Genomic DNA, 25098 nt, shown 5'->3' with positions numbered 1-25098 from the left:
ATAAAAAGATTGAGTTGATGAAATTGATTTTGATTTCACTGTGTGTGATTAGGACTGAAGAATGATTTGATTTGGGGAGCGTTTAAATTTGAAAATGTAGAAAGGGGGAGAAAGGAAATATGGAAGATGACCGTTGTGTGATGGGTTTTAATTCAAACATTATGTGAAGTTACGATTCTACCCTTGTTATAGCCGTTATGTAGTTAGTAGCCCGGCCCATTAGACCATGTGTAGTGATTTGGGTGAATAATGCCCTTACCCCCTAGGGCGTTTTCCGCCACGTGTCAGTACAGTCAGCAAGGGGCATTATTAGGCGTTTTTCTAAAATGAGTGTAGTGGGAATGTGGGCATTATGTTAAAGGGTGTAAAAAATTAAATAAAAATAAAAAACCAACAAAAAAACACCTATTGGATGAAGATGGGGAAGAGTTAATTCTCTTGGCCAAACAAAATCCTTGAGAGCGTTGTTTAAATCACGCCAACTGAATTTTTTTTGCAAAAAAACGCTAGATAACGCCGGGTGTAGTGGATGCCGGACGTTTTTCGGCGTTATTTTTGAAATTTAAAAAAAAAAAACGCCCCATTACACATGATCTTAGTCGAGTAAGGCCAGATCTGTGAAATCAGGACGTAATAGATTTGGAATCATTAAATGGACTACTTTTGTTGTCTTGGAGAATATATTGAATTTTAAATTTAACTAGCAATGAGACCCGCGTGCGTTGCGGCGCGTACATCGTAAACATCGAATGAATTAGTCCAAATGTTATGTGATGCATTTAAACATATGAAAACATGCGTTTCGACGTATCTGATTGAAGTCAACAGGAAAAAAACAGACGAAAAACGTTGAACCCCACACGCACGTTGCTGCGTGTTGACTTGCAAAATTTCGAACGAAACGTAAAACGAAAAACTTGCGAAAGATGAAAAGTATGGGGGGACCAAAGTTGAAAATAAAAAAGTGTTGGGATTAAATTGAAAGATTGAAAAGTTTTGGGTTAAAACTAAAAAAGTCAAAGGGGTTAAATTGGAAAAATAAAAAACCCTTTTTGTTAGAAGTGAAAATGCAAAAAAGTTTTGAAAAACTTCCAATACATATCTTACAACTACATAAGAAACAAAATGTTGCTAAATTATAGTTTGGAATTGGAAATTTATAGTTTGGAAATTAGTAAAAGTATGGGGGACCAAATTTGAAAATAAAAAAGTATTGGGGTTAAATTGAAAGATTGAAAAGCTTTGAGTTAAAACTAAAAAAGTCAAAAGGGTTAAATTGCAAAAATAAAAAACCCTTTGGATTAAAAGTGAAAAATACAAAAAAAATCTTGAAAAACTCCTAATACATATATTATAACTATATAAAGCAACAAAATGTTGCTAATTTTTTAATTTAGAAATATTTAATATTTATAAGAAAAGGGCACAAAGAAGATAATTGTCACTTATATTTTGAGGGTGGGGATTAAATAGAAAGTTTATTTTGGTTAGGAAGGATAGGAAGCAATATGATTAGGACATGTGGCAAAATTTAAAATAAAGAGAAAGGGTATTTTAGTCAATCTTATCATTTCTTCTTCCTTTTCAAAACCCAGTAACTTCAAAACCCACCATTTTCAAAACACACCATCTTCAACCATTTCTTCACTTTCTATCTCAATAATCACTACATTATAGTGCGATTTTCGTCACCAATCAATGATTCAAACACCCGATCAACGTGTTTTTCATCTTTTTTGAAGAAAACCCAACTTAATTTCATACAAAATCTCTTTTTTTCTGGTGATTTTGAAGATAATCTCTCGATCTGTTCGATTCGAGCGCTGATAAGTGTTTCAATCATTCAAAATTCATCAATTGTTAAAGAAATCACTTCGATCCATGTAAGAAATTCTTTAATTTCATTTTTACGATCTGGGTTTTTGATTTAGTCATTGCGTTTTACGATCTTGGCGGGGGTCCGGGGGCAGCGCCCATGGCTGGGGTTGAGCTGGATTCGTAAACTGCATTGGTTCAGACAATTCACAGCTCAGACAATTCACAGCACAGACAAAACTATTGTCATGGTTCAATGCGTTTTAGAGAGAACACTTTCTTTGGTGTTTTTAGGCAATTGCGTTTTAGAACTAAAACATTTTTATGTGTTTTCTGGCCATTGCGCTTTAGAAAAACACATTCTTGAAGTGTTTTTAGTCATTGCGTTTTAGGTAAAACACATTTTTAGGTGTTTTCAGTCCATTGCGTTTTACAGAGAACACTTTCTTTTGTTTTTTTAGGCAATTGCGTTTTAGAATGAGACATTTTTAAGTGTTTTCTGGCCATTGCGTTTTATAAATAAGACATTTCTTTGTGTTTTTGGTGCATTGCGTTTTAGGTAAAACATTTTTTATGTGTTTTCAGTCTATTGTGTTTTAGAGAACAGCCATTTTAAGTGTTTTCTTGCCATTGCGTTTTAGAAATAAGACATTTTGTTTGTGTTTTTGGTGCATTGCATTTTAGGTAAAACACATTTTTATGTGTTTTTAGTCCATTGCGTTTTAGAAAATACATTTTCTTTTGAGTTTTTAGGCTATTGCGTTTTAAAAATAAGACATTTCTTTCTGTTTTTTTGGCCATTGCGTTTTACAAATAAGACATTTCTTTGTGTTTTTGGTGCATTGTGTTTTAGAAAAAAATGTCATTTTTTAAGGTTTTTTTTTCCATTGCGTTTTACACAACTGGGTTTTTTCCATTGCGTTTTACGCAACTGGGTTTTAGAAAAAAAATTTCAAAAATATAGCAATAGTATACTTGTTTTAAAGATAAAAAACGCTCGTTTTTTTGGTGAAATTTTTATAAAAAAATAATGTCGTATGAAAGAGTTATTAACATTTAAAAAATGGTGGGGGGGTGGGGATTGGAGGAGAGAGAAACTATTGCCTTGGATTGACTAGAATACCTCTAAACAAACTCACGCGCCTCTTTTCTTCCCTTCAATTTCCCTGATTTAATCTTAGCCCTTGATTAACTAAATGGATGGTCAAGATCACTTCCAAGCCTTCTTAGCCGAATAAACTTCCTATCATATCTCCACCCTATATTTTGAAGCAATAATTGTGTGTCGCATATAATCATAATCATCTAACATGTGTAGATACAGAACAACATATCAAGAATATTTTGAGTGATATAGGATATTATTTTTTGTGTTGCAATAAATACTATATTTGTTGACATCACGCGTTGCGGCGAAACAGAGTAATATAATAATGTAAAACAAACGTTATTTGAAAATGAAGCATGTTGTTTAGAAAGTCAAACTGTTAGAATCAATTTAATTTATCATAATGCCGTTTTACGACACCAAATAAATAATCTACTTTGAATGCAACTTCATTTTAACAAAACTTGGAATGTTGAGAGTACAAAAATTAAACACAACCACGTACTTAAGTTTAAAAAAAAATTAACGAACTTAAGTTTTTAGAGAAATTTCAAATTATGTGATAAAGGAAATATGGTTTAAAAAATAAAAAGAATTATTAAAAACAAAAAATAATTGATAAAAAATATGGTTTTAAAAAAGTAAAAAAAAAATAATAAAAATATGTTCCAACTTAAAAGTAAATATAATAATAAACTATTATAATATTAAAAAGCTATATATTATTATAAAAATAAAGTTACTATTCATGATCCTTCGATAACAATATATATAAATATATATATATATATATAGGCCAGTTAACGTACAATACGGCTTAACGTACATCACGTACGACAGATAATTACACACGTTCTTTTGAAAATCACGCACGTTATAAACTAAAAAAAAACAAATCACGCATGTTGGAAAACATTAATAACGCATGATGAAAACATTAATCACGCACGTTATACACATAATCACGCACGTTGTCGTACGTGATGTACATTAAGCCGTATTGTATTTTACACTTTTCCTATATATATATATATACCCTATATAGGATAAGGATCATTACAGAACACTAATTATTTCGAGAACAAAAAGAACAACTCTAAATCACTAAATTTTGAGATTTAAGGTTCATATTTTTTAAATTTTATGTTACTTACATTTATATGTGTATCATATACACATAAAAATGATATATTTTTCCATACACATAGTCTACATACATGTAGGTAATTTAGTCTACACATAACCTACATGTGTGTAGGTTATTTAAAAACGGAAGATTTTTCATATTTTGCTTTATTCTAGTATGAGAAACAATAAGTCTTACATTTATAACATTTTCATTTACTTTTTAGGTTTTTATGATTAAAAAATGAGTGATTAATTTTGTTCTGCGTGTTCTCGCAATAATTTAGTGTTCTGCATAGAACCTTCCCCTATATATATATATATATATATATATATATATATATATATATATATATATATATATATAGGGTCAGGATTTAGGGAAAACGATGAAAAGTGTGAGAACAGTGAGAACGCTTATGGATCGTCCGATCAAAACAATCTATGGACTAGATTGGCGCAGTGACATTTTCGTAAATAACATTAATTTTGTTACGTGGATGCACTTCATTAAGTGTAAAAAGGGTAAACATCCTTTCATACATAAAACGCCATTGAAATATAAAACGCCAAGTAAATACAAAACGCCAATTTTATTACTACGTAGTTTTTTCTGTGTTTTAGTTAAGGTCTTAGCCTACAAAAACGCCATAAAACGTAAAACGCCATAAAATATAAACGCCAAGCCTTACAGACTTAACAGATAAAGCCGAGCAAAACCGGATACTTTGTTAATTGCATTTATTATTATAATAATATCCCGCCTAAACTACACGCCAAAAACATCCTATAAAGAGAAACATCTCAGCACTTTCCGTTGATCACACCAAAAAACACAAACACAATGGTTCCTAATACCACTCACTGTAAAACGCCAAAAAGTTAGAAAAATCAACGACGGCAAACATCGTTTCTTGGATACTCAGTAATGTTCAGCATGAAGTTTCGTTGAATGGTTTGTTAGGTGAGGGGAGTAGATTTTGCTGCATGAGTGGACAAATTTCAAGAAAAAGAGACTGATGACACCGATATGTCATTTTGTCTTCTTTGTTCTTGAAGAAGGTTTGGATGAGGAGAAGAGACCGATCCTAGTGTAAATGCTACTTTGGCCTCGATGATGATAATGAAGATGACGGGCAAATAGCATCCACCCACATGGTGTAGATCTATGTCTCCAACATCCACAAACCCACTTCAACACACGAACAACAAAAAACCACACCAAAACCAAAACGCCATTTATTTGTGATAGTTCTTGTAGTTTCAAAAGAATACAGAGACTGATGACAGTAAAGATTTGGAAGATAAATTGTTCCTATTTTTTTTAATTTTCTTTTTCTGTTGTTTGTTATGTAATTTTCAGCTAAGAACAAAATACATTAATTCTCAAAAAAAATATATATAATAAAATGCCAAAAGGGCAAATGCTTGTGAAACGTCATCATGCCATAAAACATCCAAACTACCAAACTATAATAAAATTCTTTGGACAAGTACTATTATAATAGATCTAAAAAAAAGTATAAAACAATGTGCAATAGAATAGAACAAAGTGTCATCTTTATCTAAACGTCACTAGAAATACTAAACACCATAATTACAGCCATAAAGATGGAACGTGTTACAGCCATAAACAGATGGAGCTGAAACAAAAACAGTAACTAAAACAGTAAAATGAAGTGACTGAAACATTATTACTAACATTTATTATAAAAGCCACTACATGGGAAATTGAATTTATTTATCTTTTCAAAACGCCATAATTACCTGTCACTTTATAGGACTGCATCCTACATGGCGGGAAAAAAGTTATTATAAAAGTAAAACATGAAAACACAACGTAACACGCCACACATTGTCTAAAACGCCTAAAACTTTAAAAAATGGCTAAGGTTATTGCATGGAGATTTGAAAGGTCGGAGAGACGTTTCATCCTAAAGTTCTCTGATAGGAGAAGGGTGAAGGTCAAGACAATCAAAGCCATACTTAGTATGGATGAAGGGGTTCAGAGGGATATTCTAACCCTTGGGGTTCCAATGGACAACGATTGTGAAAGAACTCGAAAGGTAATAAGAAGATTGGACAGAAAATTTCCAGCAGAAAATGATGACGATGATAATGATGATGATGATATTGACGATACTTGATGTGATTAAAATACAACATATAAATTATGTCAAATACGGCGTAAAGACAACAAAAACCAATATAAAAGTAAAGAAGGAGGAATTGCCGCTACTCGCCAAGCCCCGATTCACATCCAAACCACAAAATAGCAAGAACAGAATGCTGACATGTCACACCCCAAAAACGTCGCAGCGGAATATAAAACGTAGTGGAGACGGAAGTTGGTGCCCATTTATATCTTGTCGATCGATGCACTTAATTGTTTGACATTTTAGTATGTTTTAAAATGTAAGTTATTTAAACATTACGTTTTAAGACACGACACAACCAAGGCATAGTTAAGTTGTTTCGATCCTCACGGATCTTATTACATTCGTCCCAGAAAGTTTTAAAAGTCAGTCCAACATTTTAAGTAACAAAACATGCATCGACATCCACAAGATACGCCATAGTTCCCGAAGCCGATCTCAAGTACCTGTAGAACACGTTAAAATCAAGTGTCAACACAAAGGAAGGTGAGTTCACTTATTCGTTTACTAACAGATTTTATTCCAAGGAAAACTTTCTGTTTAGGTGTTTATTTAAAACATCCATTTAATTCTTCGAAAGTCCATTTTAATTTCTTATTAAAAATCCATGGGCCTTCCGCCGGTTCATCGATCCGACAACTGTAATATATATTGCCCAGGTTTTGTATATTAAATTATTGCGTCAATTTTCAGACTCGTATGTTAGCTAGACGATACGAACTATATATTAACCATACAGGGATAATCAAAACTAGACAATGAACAGAATATTAATTCCTCGTTTGACATTGACACGGGGCGACCGGTCACGACAGGGTTGTCAACCCGATAGATCTACCAACAATTCCTCGCGTACAATACTTATCTGATTAAACAACATCATGGGCGCAGGGTTCTTTCTCGAAGAACAATATGATGTCTGCCTCACGTACAATATATATACCCTACTAATATGACAATTTAATACACGTAGTTGCATGAATCCCCTGAATCTCCATCACTCGAAACTCAGGCCGGCATCCGTCCCAACTTTACGGTCTGTTTCGCCTCGGAAACACCGTACCATCCCAATGTCCCACATTTATTCATCAAAAACGTTTTACTTCGAAACGTATAACTTATCAAATCAAATATATTTACAACGAAAATATATATTTTATATTAAAAGGTATGTTTTATTTCGAAAACATTATTAAACCCTTTTAACGACGTGTTCTACCCCCAAAATATATACAAAATAGTAAAAAGAGGGGTTTAGTGACACTCACCTTTGGGTGCGTATTTTTAAATAGCGCAATCCCAGAGATTGACTTCTACACATCCTAACATATATATATATATATATATATATATATATATATATATATATATATATATATATATATATATATATATATATATATATATATATATATATAGGGGGCTGCTAGAATGAGAACCACCCCGAGTTGTAAGAACCGCGAGAACTACACCCCACGGAGCGCCGTTCGCCATGATTTTTTTACAAGTAGATGTGTGTATTATAAACACAGCCGTAAAAAATCGTGGCGAACGGCGCTCCGTGGGGTGTAGTTTTTTACACCACAAGTTTGGTGTTTTTTAATTTTTTTCTTTTTTCTTTTTTTTTTCACCAAACTTGTGGTGTAAAAAACTACACCCCACGGAGCGCCGTTCGCCATGATTTTTTACGGCTGTGTTTATAATATACACATCTACTTGTAAAAAAAAATCATGGCGAACGGCGCTCCGTGGGGTGTAGTTCTCGCGGTTCTTACAGCTCGGGGTGGTTCTCATTCTAGCGGCTCCCTATCCCTATATATATATATATATATATATATATATATATATATATATATATATATATATATATATATATATATATATATATGAACGATTTTAAATCAATATACATAACACAAAATCCTAAGTTTCTCCATTTCTTAGAATTATCACATAACTTTGAGATTTTCTCGAAAAGTTGTCATTTTTGATTATGTTGGCACGTTAATATATATATGAGTCCATATATATATTTATGATTTTGCGACTTGAATGATTTTATTTTGCGACATAAACGTTCATATAATTTAACACCGAGACACGCGAAATCTTGTTAACCTATTTATTTTGTCTTTTTTAAAGCAAATCTTCATAAAACATCTCATATGTACCAAATTTCATGCTCGACAAACAAGTTACACATTCAATGCAATTTTACCGTTTCTACCGCACAAAACGCACAAGTATACATGCATAGTCTAAATTTCCCACTATCAAGTTAACACTTAATATATTATCACATTTACATGTTTAAATCACTTAACACATTTTATCACATAAGGTTCACTCAAAATTTACCCATACTAGTGTTAATCGAAAAATGCGTATTTTAGCGATTCGGTAACGTGTTCGGGCGTCGGAAGTCACGTATGACCAACGAAACACCAAGTAAACTTAAAATTAGTTAAAATACTTATTTTTAAACTAAAATATCAGTTTACTTTCTGATCTAATTCAGTTTTATAAAAATTTACTCGAAAAGCCGATTTTTTTCCGTTTTAACGCATAGTTTTGCGTTAAACGTTACTATAATCATCCCAACTCGAAACGACTTGACATTTTAACACAATACATGTTATTTACTGAGTAAAATAGTGATTATATTTAGATTAGTGAAGTTTTTGTGTAAGTCACATAAATCATGCGATTTCATGTATTTTACAACTTTTAAAGCACCAAGTACAACATGCAAAGCTAGCAAACATTATGTCAAAGATTTATATCATTTTAACACTTCAAATACTCATATTTTTAGTGTTTATTTTCTGATCAAAACTCATTTTTATCAAATCATATCTAAATCATCATTTTATCATTTCATCATAAATGAAAGACATACATACATACATACATATATATATATATATATATGTAAAGGGGGCTGCTAGAATGAGAACCACCCCGAGTTGTAAGAACTGCGAGAACTACACCCCACGGAGCGCCGTTCGCCATGATTTTTTTTACAAGTTGATGTGTGTATTATAAACACAGCCGTAAAAAATCATGGCGAACGGCGCTTCGTGGGGTGTAGTTTTTTACACCACAAGTTTGGTGTTTTTTAATTTTTTTCTTTTTTCTTTTTTTTTCACCAAACTTGTGGTGTAAAAAACTACACCCCACGGAGCGCCGTTCGCCATGATTTTTTACGGCTGTGTTTATAATATACACATCTACTTGTAAAAAAAAATCATGGCGAACGGCGCTCCGTGGGGTGTAGTTCTCGCGGTTCTTACAACTCGAGGTGGTTCTCATTCTAGCGGCTCCCTGTATGTATATATATATATATATATATATATATATATGTATATATATATATATATGTATATATATATATATGTATATATATATATATATGTATATATATATATATATATATATATATATATATATATATATAGGGGAAGGTTCATTTGAGAAGAAAAAGAACAAAGGGTAATTTTGCAAAACATTAAATAGTTTGTTCACTTATCTCATTTATTATCATTTTTTACTAATTAATTAGTCATAAAGATTATTATCCTCCACACTAACTTTTTTTTGCCTACACACATCAAAAGTTATCCTACATATTTCGAAATTCATCCTACATGTTGAAATTTATCCTACACAACTCGTAATTTATCCTACACAACTCGTAATTTAACCTACACTTTAAATTATTTTCTTTTACTTTTTTTGAAAAAATATATATTTTGAAGATACGTTACAAATTATTTAATGTAGTTAGCTATTAAAGAGGAAGACTACAAATTAATGACCTATGTAGATTTACCAATGTACCCTTATAATAACATTAAATACTTATACTAAATGAAGTAAAACAAAGCATTTTTATTGGTTAAAATTTCTTCTTTTTTCTTCTTAGAAGAAATTTCTTCTCATTTGAACTCTCCACTATATATATATATATATGTGTATATATATATATATATATGTATATATATATATATACTTGTATTCTTACACATTTAAGATTTAATTAACAAAATTTCACATGCATGCATATATATACACATACATATACAACCATATATATGTATATACACATGATCCAAAAATTTTCCTTTCACATATTCATGAACCTATTTCAAATCACAAAAGCCCTTTTCAAATCATTCATGCATTAACTTCCAAGAATCAGTTGAACATATAACAATCAAAATCAAAACCTAATCTCATACACACATGTATATATACTCACGACAACATGCACACACACATACACTTCCATTTTTATTTATTCAAAAACCTATTTGTTTTTAGTTTCAAGTTTTGTGATTACACTCAACAACAAGAGAAACTTTTCACTGTTATTCTCATCAACAAAAATCAAGAACATGTTTAAAAAGAATGGTTTTATACCCTCAAGATTCAAGTGGGATTTTGACAAAGTATGATGATATGGGGCTTGGTTCTTGCTTGAAATACCCCCAAAACACCTATGGATCTTCACACTAGCTTGAAACTTGCTTGGAAAGACTTGAATCTTCAAGAAAAGGGTTTCAAAATTCGAAAATGAAGAGGTTAAGGGCTGTTACCAGCCGTGATTTTCTAGAGAGAGAGGAGTAATTTGTTGTGATGAGGTTTTCTTGGAATTGTGTAAGATTTGGAGTATTTAGGTGGTATAATCATCATCCCTCTTTTCAAGAATCCACATGTCCAACATGTAAAGAGTAATGAAGTAGGTGGGGCTGCCATATAATCGCCACTTGGTCCCTCTCTCTCTCTCTATATATATTCGATTATATATATGTGTATATGTAAATGTTGAGTAAAAACAGGTATTTTACTGGATACCAGGTATTTTATCTAGCGTTTTAACCCTGTTTTAGTGCGTTTTAAATTATTTTTAACACTCTATAAAAATTAACTAACCAAAATATTATTGAACAATATTTTATTTGCCTGGACTGGCTACGTTGCCGGTATTTGGCAGTATGCGCGCTGTGCTGCGCGGTACGCGCTTAAAATCACAAAAATAGGAATTTAAGAGTTTTCATTTATTTTTATCATTCTATAATAATAAACTCATCAAATTATTGCTAAAATGATTATCAGTCGTCTTGACAGGCTGTGTTGACAGTATTTTGTCGGTATACGCGCTGCATCGCGCGGTACGCGCTTAAATTCAAAAAATAGTGTTTCTTAGCGTTTTAATTTATTTTTCCTCACGAATAGGATTAAAATTATTATTCTAATCATAATAGACTATGTTTAGGATTTTAACACTGATCGGGTGGTCACCGACATTCGTTTCGCATTTTAACCGTTATGCGATATGCGTTTATCTTACCGTTGCCAACAAAATTTTACCAAAGTTTAAATTTACCAACTCATTAAATTTCACATATAAACATCATAATCAGTCAAATATAGCCTTTTATCTATTCACAACATGTACGGTACGGCCTGAAATGCCGGGTGTCACAGTCTCCCCCTGTTTAGGAAATTTCGTCCCCGAAATTTTACTCTATAGGTTTTGTTTTCGCACAAGGTGGAAATAGCAAAAACAAAATTGATGAATACGGTCTTGTAGTTTCTGCGAGAAACTTGGATCCTTACGAAGAATCCTTGTAGACCTATTTTACACACATCCTCAATTCCTAAACTCACGTCTCAACGCTCTATATTCTTTCCAAAGTTCAACATTTACGAGCGCTTAATCGAGAAGATTAAGTCAAAATTCCACCATTTCGGGTTCTACATACGTATATTTACATATGCGTTACCCCGTATCTAGGATAGCCTGAGTTTACACCCGATTGATCCAACTTGAGACGAGCTCTCGAAAGAATCAAATCTCATAAACTCGTCTTCCTTCCTTCTCGCATTCATTTCAAATCCACAAATCGCCAAATCAATAAATCACATACACGACTAGAATGTTGTAATCGTCTGTCCGGTTATTAGCATAACTCTTCTAGCTATACGTACTGCTTCTATGGTGCTTCGATAAACTTCCGTTTATCTTCCAACAATTCTCTATAAAGAACAAATTCAGTGTATCATCCATTATACACTTTCTCAACTGAACCCAAATAATACATCATGTATACTACTCCATCCTTATGGTAGCTTGAGCCTATAAGCGACTGATCCAACTCAAGATGGGCCCTTGAAAGGACCAAGTCAATGTGGCTCAGCTTTTCTTTTCTCTGCTAAACCTAATAGCATCTCTGCAAGATAACTCCTTTATCAAAACCAAATCTTCAATCTGGAATCGCATTAGTTCCTTCAATTGTCCATGTAATCCTTCTGTTGATCAATTGATGACTTTTAACCTTCCCTCGATCTAGGCAAATCCTGTCGCTGGTTTCCTAGATAACTCGGGTCTGGTTAATTGTCCTTTGTCACATTAGTTCAACATAATGGTGATCAACACTTCCATCCATGCAAGGCTTCAAATGGAGCAACCTGAATACTAGCGTGCTAATTATTATCGTAAGATAACTCTGCCAAGGGCATGTGAGTATCTTACCTTCTTTCGGAGTTCATCATACACGCTCCCAACTTTTCTTTCAAAGGTCCGAAAAGCTTCCTACTATCTTGTTGTCCAATCAATTTCCCTTTTCCTTTTGGGGTTATTAGTGTCGAAGGCTGCACTAATTTAGGGAAATTCTCAATAAATCTCCGGTAGCACCTAGCTAGTCATATGGATCATCATACTCCCGACGGGGTCTTTGGCGCTCCTCATCATTCACCAACTCCATAGATAACTTCAATGTTTCTCATGAGTTTCCTTGGCTCGCGTGAAAGCAAGTATGTCGTCGACGAATATTATCACGAATTCATCCGGTTAGGGTTTCCATACCCTGTTCACGAGATCCATGAATATAAATGGCGCATTAATTTAGTTAAAAAGGCATGACTAATAACTCGTAACGGCCATATCGTGTTCGAAAAGCAGTCCTTAGCATATGTTCGTCAGCAACTTTCAACTCATGATATCCTAATCGTAAGTTGATCTTCATGTAGCAGCTGGATCCCTGTGGCTTGGTTGAACAAATCGTCAATCCTCGGTAAAAGGGTACCGATTCTTGATAGTCAACTCGTTCAGCTCTCTGAAATTATCACTCAGCCTGAAGGATCCATCCTTATTTCTTTCAACAAAATAGATACACCTTAAAGCGAAATGCTTGTTCGAATTAAACCTTTGTCCAAAAGCTCTTGAAACTGACTCGACATTTCTATCATCTCAGATGATGCTTAATCTATAAGGAGATTTTGCAACCACCTGAGCATCCTTACAAAACACTGACGACTCTCAACCATCACACTCGACACTCGAAACTCGATACTCGACACTCGATCGATCTTTGTGAACAACTACCACCTTTCTACCGTCATCAGGACGAGATATCCTAGCTAGCTTCTTCAAGCGATAGTCCCCACTTTGTCCTTGGATAATCAGTCCATCCTCACATCTTCATCAAGGCTCCCCAGCTCCACTGGAATTAAATCGACACTAGAACTACGATCACCTAGCTAATTACTACAACCGCGAACGACCTCGCTGTACCAATTACTAGTTCTATCGGGCACTTTATACTCAACTTACTTCTTGGTGAACACAAAAATGGTTCAAAGTTTCTCGAACAAAACCCAAGTCAGCTTTGATATAAAAAGTATGAACATAGATTGGTTTTTGATTCAAAACATACCGGTAACAACAGCAAGTTCATCTCATGCCTTCCTAGCGTTTAGCTTGAACGCTCTACTCCTGGCATTCTGACCCTTCATTTTCAGACAATCTCTCTCGAAATGTCCTTGCTTACCACACTCGTAATATCCCTCGAGCGTAACTCCATCCAATATACTCTTAGCATAGCACTCGCGAGTCATATGTCTAGTCCAACCACATCTGGCGCACTTTATCCACTCATCCTCGTGAGTCTTTCTCTCAGAACCACTCCTGCCATCCCTGGCATTATCCTTTCCCGACTCTCTAGGGTTAGCTACACACGCTTCTCACCGGTATCTTTCCTCGAACTCTCAGACCTTCGCTTTCGCGAATCCCCAGATCTAGGCTCGGAATGCGGAATTATTTGAATGGTCGATCCGCTAAGACGGTCCGACATCACGCATACTATTGCCATGTCATTGCATAGGGTACCAGTAAATGATCTTGGATTACAACCCTGGATTGTTTAGTGAGTACATTTATGTACTGTTCACAAGGTTAATGAAAATCAGGATTACGCTCCGATTATATCATAACGCTGGAACTACTAAAACTTTCCGATCATTACATCACCTGAAGGGTTTCCGATCCTGTATCCCACAAAAACCATGCTCGTGAGCATCACGTCCACGTTCCTGGCCATTATTTTGATCAGCATCGTGCTGTTCCATGGCAGTATTAACGTGTTGGGCTATGAGTTGTGCTAACTCTTTCGGGGTAATAGGTAATCCAGAACCTTGTCTCGCTTTTGGCAGCATTTCGTCGTTTCTATAATTACAACATAATATTAACATAAGACGATATCCAAAATAGTTCAATCATTAAATACTAGTGAACCATGCATTGCGCATGTATAATATCCATGTATTAATGAGAACAATTCCTAAACCAAAAGAAACCCATTTGATATTTATACCAGAAATTACAAGGCTTGTTTTTAGTATGAAGACTAATCAAAATTCGGCGTGTCTACATCAACACCCGCAACAAGTCTATATTAAATTTTCCTCCTAAATATCTGAAATTTTGGCATGCAAGCCATAAATAGGGTTCATCAAATGAGACATACGAAAGAAACAACAGAAACAATCGACAACTAACGCTTCAATCCCTGGAAGTCCAACATCTCCCTAACAAGCTCTTCTAGCTCATCATACCAGTCCATATGTTCCCCTAAGTCTCCGCGTAATGTGGCGAACTGACGATCACAGTGAGAGCGATTGACCTAAATCTCCTTCTGTTTCTTCAAAGCGGACGCTGTCTCAGCTCTCGAAGTCGATGCGATCTCTCTAACGGGTCGAGTCCTCTTCTTACGGCAAGTGTAGACCTAAAAGAGGTGTAGCATAACACGTGACTCGAATATCAGAACAAACGATTCTGTAACGCTGGGCGAAAGAATCTCAAGTAAAGGCTTGATAGTATCAACGAGCAGGTCTACTAATGGCTCTATAGGCCGAGACGTGACAAATCGTAACCGTACAAAGTAAGTGTGTGATTAACGTGAATAGTAACACAAAAGGCCTAAATAAACAGAAAATCATGTATGCACATAAACACATAAGGGTTTTCATATATGACAAAATTTTTCTATGTTTATTTAAAAATCTTGGCTTCGAGAATTTTGGACTTTATATTTCAAAATTCTCCTGTTAAAGTCTACTGTTTTCCTTCGAAAACATCTAGTTCGCTAACAACCAATGGCTCTGATACCAACTTCTGTCACACCCCAAAAACGTCGCAGCGGAATATAAAACGTAGTGGAGACGGAAGTTGGTGCCCACTTATATCTTGTCGATCGATGCACTGAATTGTTGGACATTTTAGTATGTTTTAAAATGTAAGTTATTTAAACATTACGTTTTAAGACACGACACAACCAAGGCATAGTTAAGTTGTTTCGATCCTCATGGATTTTATTACATTCGTCCCAGAAAGTTTTAAAAGTCAGTCCAACATTTTAAATAACAAGACATGCATCAACATCCACAAGATACGCCATAGTTCCCGAAGCCGATCTCAAGTACCTGTAGAACACGTTAAAATCAAGTGTCAACACAAAGGAATGTGAGTTCACTTATTCGTTTACTAACAGATTTTATTCCAAGGAAAACTTTCTGTTTGGGTCTTTATTTAAAACATCCATTTAATTCTTAGAAAGTCCATTTTACGTTCTTATTAAAAATCCATGGGCCTTCCGCCGGTTCATCGATCCGACAACTGTAATATATATTGCCCAGGTTTTGTATATTAAATTATTGCGTCAATTTTCAGACTCGTATGTTAGCTAGACGATACGAACTATATATTAACCATACAGGGATAATCAAAATAGACAATGAACAGAATATTAATTCGTCGTTTGACATTGACACGGGGCGACCGGTCACGACGGGGTTGTCAACCCGATAGATCTACCAACAATTCCTCGCGTACAATACTTATCTGATTAAACGACATCATGGGCGCAGGGTTCTTTCTCGAAGAACAATATGATGTCTGCCTCACGTACAATATATATATATATATCCTACTAATATGACAATTTAATACACCTAGTTGCACGAATCCCCTGAATCTCCATCACTCGAAACTCAGGCCGGCATCCGTCCCAACTTTACGGTCTGTTTCGCCTCAGAGGCACCGTACCATCCCAATGTCCCACATTTATTCATCAAAAACGTTTTACTTCGAAACGTATAACTTACCAAATCTCATATATTTTTAGCGAAAATATATATTTTATATTAAAAGGTATGTTTTATTTCAAAAACATTACTAAACCCTTTTAACGACGTGTTCTACCCCCAAAATATATACAAAATAGTAAAAAGAGGGGTTTTAGTGACACTCACCTTTGGGTGCGTATTTTTAAATAGCGCAATCCCAGAGATTGATTTCTACACGTCCTAACACATGTATATATATATATATATATATATATATATATATATATATATATATATATATATATATACATACATACACACATAACACAAAAATCCCAAGTTTCTCCGTTTCTTAGAATTATCACATAACTTTGAGATTTTCTCGAAAATTTGTCATTTTTTATTATGTTGGCACGTTAATATATATATGAGTCCATATATATATATACATAAACGTTCATATAATTTAACACCGAGACACGCGAAATCTTGTTAACCTATTTATTTTGTCTTTTTTAAAGCAAATCTTCATAAAACATCTCATATGTACCAAATTTCATGCTCGACAAACAAGTTACACATTTAATGCAATTTTACCGTTTGTACCGCACAAAACGCACAAGTATACATGCATAGTCTAAATTTCCCACTATAAAGTTAACACTTAATATATTATCACATTTACATGTTTAAATCACTTAACACATTTTATCACATAAGGTTCACTCAAAATTTACCCATACTAGTGTTAATCGAAAAATGCGTATTTTAGCGATTCGGTAACGTTTTCGGGCGTCGGAAGTCACGTATGACCAACGAAACACCAAGTAAACTTAAAATTAGTTAAAATACTTATTTTTAAACTAAAATATCAGTTTACTTTCTGATCTAATTCAGTTTTATAAAAATTTACTCGAAAAGCCGATTTTTTTCGGTTTTAACGCATAGTTTTGCGTTAAACGTTACTATAATCATCCCAACTCGAAACGACTTGACATTTTAACACAATACATGTGATTTACTGATTAAAATATTGATTATATTTAGATTAGTGTAGTTTTCGTGTAAGTCACATAAATCATGCGATTTCATGTATTTTACAACTTTTAAAGCACCAAGTACAACATGCAAAGCTAGCAAACATTATGTCAAAGTTTTATATCATTTTAACACTTCAAATACTCATATATTTAGTGTTTATTTGCTGATCAAAACTCATTTTTATCAAATCATATCTAAATCATCATTTTATCATTTCATCATAAATGAAAGACATATATATATATATATATATATATATATATATATATATATATACTTATATTCTTACACATTTAAGATTTAATCAACAAAATTTCACATGCATGCATATATATACACATACATATATGACCATATATATGTATATACACATGATCCAAAAATTTACCTTTCACATATTCATGAACCCATTTCAAATCACAAAAGTCCTTTTCAAATCATTCATGCATTAACTTCCAAGAATCAATTAAACATATAACAATCAAAATCAAAACCCAATCTCATACACACATGTATATATACTCACGGCCACATGCACACACACATACACTTCCATTTTTATTTATTGAAAAACCCATTTGTTTTTAGTTTCAATTTTTGTGATTAAACTCAAGTACAAGAGAAACTTTTCACTATTATTCTCATCAACAAGAATCAAGAACATGTTTAAAAAGAATGGTTTTATACCCTCAAGATTCAAGTGGGTTTTTGACAAAGTATGATGATATGGAGCTTGGTTCTTGCTTGAAATACCCCCAAAACACCTATGGATCTTCACACTAGCTTGAAACTTGCTTGGAAAGACTTGCGTCTTCAAGAAAAGGGTTTCAAAATTCGAAAATGAAGAGGTTAAGGGCTGTTGCCAGCTGTGATTTTCTAGAGAGAGAGAGGAGTAATTTGTTGTGATGAGGTTTTCTTGGAATTGTGTAAGATTTGGAGTATTTAGGTGGTATAATCATCATCCCTCTTTTCAAGGGCTGTTACCAGCTGTGATTTTCTAGAGAGAGAGAGGAGTAATTTGTTGTGGGGCTGCCATATAATCGCCACTTGGTCCCTCTCTCTAAATATTCGATTATATATATGTGTATATGTAAATCTTGAGTAAAAACGTGTATTTTACTGGATACCGGGTATTTTATCTAGCGTTTTAACCCTGTTTTAGCGCTTTTTAAATTATTTTTAACACTCTATAAAAATAAACTAACCAAAATATTATTGAACAATATTTTATTTGCCTGGACTGGCTAAGTTGCCGGTATTTGGCAGTATGCGCGCTGTGCTGCGCGGTACGCGCTTAAAATCGCAAAAATAGGAATTTAAGTGTTTTCATTTATTTTTATCATTCTATAATAATAAACTCATCAAATTATTGCTAAAATGATTATCAGTTGTCTTGACAGGCTGTGTTGACAGTATTTTGTCGGTATACGCGCTGCATCGCGCGGTACGCGCTTAAATTCGAAAAATAGAGTTTCTTAGCGTTTTAATTTATTTTTCCTCACGAATAGGATTAAAATTATTATTCTAATCATAACAGACTACTTTTAGGATTTTAACACTGATCGGGTGGTCACCGAAGTTCGTTTCGCATTTTAACCGTTATGCGATAAGCGTTTATCTTACCGTTGCCAACAAAATTTTACCAAAGTTTAAATTTACCAACTCATTAAATTTCACAGATAAACATCATAATCAGTCAAATATGGCCTTTTATCTATTCACAACATGTGTTACAATTGTACGGTACGGCCTGAAAAGCCGGGTGTCAGATGACACAGGGTCATGTCCGAAGTTGGATGCTGGGCAGAAGAAAAGAAAATTGTAAAAGACAAAAATGGCAGCCAACACGGGGCCGTGCTAAGCCAACACGGGGCGCGGTCAACTCAATGATTTTCATAATCTGCGATAGTACAACAAGTACTTTGGCCACGAGCCGTGCCATTGACACACGGGCGGTGTTAGTACAACATCTGACAAGCAGTTAATGAGGAAGAGAGAGAGAGAGATGGGCACGGGGCCATGCCAGGCGGGCACGGGCCGTGCTGAAGCTTCTGAAGACAACTATAAATAGAAGTGCTTGGTTCCACTTCAACTTATCCCTTGGCAAACCACTTCTCTCTCACTTGCCACCACTCCACCACCACTACAACACCATCATCCACCACCATCATCCATTTTTCCATCTTTAGAGTGTGTGTAGTCTCAAGATCCAAGATTGATTGTAAGAATCTTTGTCAAACAAAGGCCATGCTTAGGCTTGGAGGGGGGGGGGGGGGGTTATGGTCCCCATTTTCCTACCTCCACATCACCTCCATCTCACCACCATTATCTCCCCCTTCCCCAATCAATGGGTATGGTCCCCATGTATTGAATTAAAGAAAACATAATAGTAACAAATCATAGTTATTCATGTAATTTTCATAGTTGTTATTGTTTCTCACATCCTTCTTCATGGGATAAACATTCTACAGCCTCTCAATTAAAAAAAATTGAAACATTCGGGTGATGAATGGTGGGTACAAGATTTTTATAACCAATTCCATTCTTCGAAAATATGTGATAAATTGACACTATGTCACTTGAAGGTCGGATATATATACACATTACAAAAGGAGGATCAGGTAGTATATAACGTATACAAATTCTACGTAACCCATTTATAATGTCATGAGGACTTTGATTGTTGGGGCGTGTACTTTTTCAAGATGTAAAGATATGTGTTATTAATAGTTTCTTGAGTTGTTAATCATGCCTTTAGTAAAGTTTATCTTTTTCACTGACATCACATTGGCTACCCTCCCCATCAAACAAAGTCCTTTGGTTGGGGGACTGGGGTTTAGGTTATGGTCCCCATTTTCCCACCTCCACATCACCTCCATCTCACCACCATTCTCTTCCCCTTCCCCCATCAATGGGTATGGTCCCCATCCATAAAATTAAGAGAGAAAGAGAGAGAGAGAAACAAGAGAAAGATAGAGACACAAGTGAGATCCGGGAGGACGAGGGTGAGTCCTCTTGGGCACCGAAGATCAATCGGGAGAGGCGGTGTTTCCCATCAGCAAAAGTGCCACCTCATCCCTCCCCGATGCTTCCCCGAGACCATACCCCATGGTCTTATGAGTGGAAGTAGATAAACTCATAGTAAAACTACAACACTATGAGTAATAGGGTTTTGCCATGCACTAAATTATAGTAGATTAGAGTGTGGTTTTCAAAATAATTTATATTTTAAACCTAGTTCACTGCAACCAATGGCTCTGATACCAATCTGTCACACCCTCAAAATCCACATGCAGAGTATTACAACGAGGCGTGTGACTGACCATGATCTAGCCACTAATCATGTTGAACCATTATGATGAAAGTTATAAATTATCAAAATCAACACGATTAGTCGTCAGTGTTTATATGTCCAAAAATTATAGTTTAATTTTAGCAGTGGAAACATAAAGTAAACCCATTATAACGTAAAACCACAAGTTCATTATATATACGTAACATGAAGCTTACAAACCATACACTCCAGCCGATTGCAATGTCCGTCGTAGCTGTACCAAGCAACCTGCAAAGCATGCGGTAGGGTGTCAACATAAAGTTGGCGAGTTCACAAGTTCACAGTTTTCCAGTTTTATTTTCAAAAACTTCTGTTGTTAAATTACTCATTTATATCATGCCATGGGGAGCTACCCCATTACTAAACTCCGTAATAATACCGAAACTTTCGCATATACGTGTTGTTGGTTCCCCGTTTATCAATGTCTATCATCATCGACGGGTTGCCGAGGCCTATTTATGCACGCCCGTCCTCAAAAGGCACGCACGGTGTGAGGTTTGTGAAACCTAAATAGCGCTACTAACTAATATCCCGTTCGCCAGCCCAGGCGATTAATCGGTACAGTAAAGTGGGAACTTCGTGATAGAGTTTCGTTTAGTCCGCTTGTTCATGAAATATAAATAGCATTTAACCGTTTGTCCATTCGGTTCCCAACCACTGGGAATACATGCTTTAGTAAAGTGTGTGAACTCACTTTTGTTTTGGTCGGCAGGTTAATTTACTTGTGTTATGTTGGTCAACCACACCCCATTATGGTTGTCAATATTTATTGGGTTCGTATACAAATAATGCACGTATTCATCTACACGTATTCAACAAGTAACATGCGTACAAGTGGTCACAAATATATTACCGAGTAGTTTTTAAAAACATGTTCATAATATACACTACGGCATGCCATTCATCAGTTATACAACCATTAAGCACATGCAGACACTAAAAGTAGCATATTCAACACTTTACAAACTCATAAGCGTGCATAACTCAATTCACAGAAAATAGGCTGTTTTGGAATGTCTTTTTATGTGACGTGCCCCTCAGAGGGGTTATCCTTGTGTTAAATTTTTAGAGTCTAACTCTTTACTAAAAATTTATAAAAAATCATTTACTAAGCAGCAATCAGATTCCTCACTTTCTAACTGCAGCCTACAGAAAAATTCATTTAAAAATCCTCGATTATCCAATTGACGTAATTCCAATTGGAGATTTTCATGACCTCCTGAAGATACCTAAAGTAAAAAAATTTGAGATCATAACTCAATTCTTAAATTGAGCTATGACATTCGTAATGGGCTGCAAATTCTGCCAGAAAACGCAGCCTGGACCTTTAATATGGAAAAATTCGTAAAAATTCAATTTTAGTCGAAAAAAATGCAATTCCAGAGGGGTTTGAAAGATATTTCCTGGAAACACATCATAGTTTCAGAAATTACATGTTTTTGTTAAGTTATGACCCGGTTACAGCCAACTGAAGTCGGCTGTAAACATCAACCAGCTTCCTGTTTTCATCTCTTAACTTTCTAACGCGTGTTCGAGTGATTCCGTTAACATGTTTAGCGAACAACAATGACCCTTATACACATTTACAGCAGGTTATCATCAAACTCAGATTTATTTTCACCCAAAGCATCAAGTGTGACAACCCTCACAATTACAGGTATCCGTACAATTAATTAATATTTAATTTATGCTTAATGACTGTGCTTGATTACAACTGTTGATTAAACTGCTTACTGATCTCTGTTACATACATACACATGCATCACATACATACTGTCACTCCATTTATTGCATACAAACCTTAGTGACAAACTTGATGCACAAAGCACAGTTAGCACAGAGAGCGGATAACCCAGAAAACATGCTGACAATGCCAGCACATAGACAGACAATGTATTTGAGGCCAGTATGAGCCAGAGACGGGGTACTACACTAGTAGGGAGTGTAGGGAAGTGAGGACCATAAAACTGCGTCACTAGGTGGTAGTTAAAGTGTCGGGAAGTGCCTGAAACACACTTTAACTGCAAAATTCTGTACTTTTAAACAAAATTCAGCATTTAATCATGCTAGTTACTTGCAAAAATATGGCAAAATGGTCCTGTATACTTTCCTAAGTGCCGGGAATTAAAGGTGTCACTAAAAGTTATATAAAAGACACTTTACAGATTAAATAAGCACTTTAACAGAACAGTATCCAACCGAACAACCGGACACTACCCGGAACGCAAAAATTTTGTCAAGCACATTGTTTCACTTTTACTAAGCTAGTTATGGTCCCCAAACACCCTAACACACTATATATTACTTAACACACATAAAACACTAACTAAATACTTAATCTCCTAACTAGATAAGCTAACTATCTAGCTAGAACCCAACTAAACCAACCCCCCCCCCCCAAAACCGGTTGAGAAGTGGGACACACCCACTTGATTTTCTTCATTTGTTTATTGGGTTTGTAGTGTACTTAAGAGGCACTAAACCTAAAGGATAAAAGAGGTGTTGGAAGATTGCTTATTTAACCATTAGTTCATCACTCATTTTCATCTTAACACATCAACACTTCACAAAACTCTCTCCCTCTCTTCTTGTTTCGGCCGACCCCAAGGAGCACCACTGTGACAACCCTCAAAATTCCATGTATTCTGTACAATTTATTATTGATAATTAAAGTGCTTGACGACTGTGTGGAATTACTTAGCTGCTCTCTGATTACTGTGTTATACTTACATGTACTTGTTAACATACTAATAGTATACAGAAAAGCCATTAAATAGTCCGTTATGATTTCCTAAGTGTTGAGAATTAAAAACGTTACAAAAACATATATGTAGGACACTTTACGGATTAATTAAGCACCTTAACGGAACAACACCGAACCGAACAACCGGACTTTACCCTGAACACTAAAATATTATCAGACACATTGTTTTTATTTTTATGAGCTAGCCTTGGTCCCTGAACACTTAAACACACTACATGATACATGTAACACACTAAATATTAGACTTTACATCCTAACCATTAACTAATCACCTACTCACTATTTAATTTACAATTACCCCCCCCCCCATTGTAAATTTTCGGACCTAGCATGGCCCAACCATAGAATCCTTATAAATCCTCCTAAATCTCCTACATGGAATTGGTGAGATTTGATTAGTTGGTGCTTGTACCTTGGGAGACATAGAACCCAATGGACAAATGAACATAAGCTTAAATATCCATCATCACCTTCATCATTTCTCAAACACCCTCATCTCTCCCTTCCCCCTTTGAAGTTTCAGCCGAACATCCTCCCCATCACCACCACATTTTCGGTTTTCATTCTAGCGATCCAAGTGTACTTCTCGGTGCTACAAGGCGTGCAACGAAGCTCGGTGCGTTCGGAAGTGGAAGGACCTTCTCTATTCGCTTTTAACCACCACTTTTCTACACTCGAACTCCCCTAGTCTTGAGCTAGTGGTAAGAACTTAGATCCGTTCATTTTTCATGTTATTTAAGTGGTTAATAGTTATTTGATGATGAGAATCCATGAAACTCTAAAGAACCTTAAACAAGTCTTGAACATAAACTAGTCTACTGATGAAATGATGTTAGAATGATGTTGTTATGATTCTTGATTGATTTTCTGATGATTTGCTGGTAATATTGATGTTTGATGTTGTTGTGATCACTAAACATGTTAACGAAATCAATCGAACACAAGTTAGAAAGTTAGAAGCTGAAACAGTAGGCTGTTTGGTAATTACAGCCAACTTCAGTTGGCTGTAACAGGACTGTAACTTAACGAAAAATGTATTTTCTGAAGTCTAGATTTATGTATTATGAAATACGGTTCTAATGGCACTGGAATCGTAATTTTTGGACTTCGTTTACTATTTTTAAAGTGTCATTTTGTAACAGCAGCTAGAGCTGCATTTTTACTGCTGAAAATATGCATTCTGTTTTCTGTCATAACTTGAGTTCTGTGTAGAGTTAGATCATGAAATTGGTACTGTAGATGGACACTGATGTCGTAGTAATTGTGGCACTGGAATTTCGTCAATCCGACTTACAATAAATTTTTAATGAATTATTCCGTGGACTGCAGTCAGAAAAAGATAAATCTG

The sequence above is a fragment of the Helianthus annuus genome, chromosome 10 (genome assembly GCF_002127325.2).
Source record: "Helianthus annuus cultivar XRQ/B chromosome 10, HanXRQr2.0-SUNRISE, whole genome shotgun sequence".
NCBI classification, from domain to species: Eukaryota; Viridiplantae; Streptophyta; class Magnoliopsida; order Asterales; family Asteraceae; genus Helianthus; species Helianthus annuus.
Note: the sequence above shows the minus strand (reverse complement) of the source record.